This window comes from Galeopterus variegatus, unplaced genomic scaffold, assembly GCF_000696425.1.
Source record: "Galeopterus variegatus unplaced genomic scaffold, G_variegatus-3.0.2 Scaffold15526, whole genome shotgun sequence".
NCBI classification, from domain to species: Eukaryota; Metazoa; Chordata; class Mammalia; order Dermoptera; family Cynocephalidae; genus Galeopterus; species Galeopterus variegatus.
In genome coordinates this window covers 1-383 of record NW_007741637.1, presented here as the reverse complement: position 1 = coordinate 383, position 383 = coordinate 1, and positions in this window count along the sequence as shown.

The following is a 383-nucleotide window of genomic DNA, read 5'->3' as shown; positions in this document are numbered from 1 at the left end:
GGGATTAAGTTTGGGGGGACATTCAGCACAAGGAAACACTTGAGGGACTCTGTCTGGCTGCTTGGATCATGTGCCCATCTGTGAGTCCCTTAACTGTGGCCAATGTCACATGGAACCTAGGTGGCTGTGGCCCCCTCCCTAAGGGGACAGGGCGCATTTTCCAGAAGTGAGGAGCTGGGCAGATCCCTGTCCTGCTGGGATCCTCATGAGGACTGGGTGTATTTTCCATCACTACATCCCCTGTGCCTGGCACCTAGTAGGCCCTTACTGGACATTTGTTGAACAGATGTGTCATTACTGGGTTTTTTGTTTGTTTTGTTTGGGTTTTTTTGTGGCTGGCCAGTACAGGGATCTGAACCCTTGACCTTGGAGATCTCAGCACC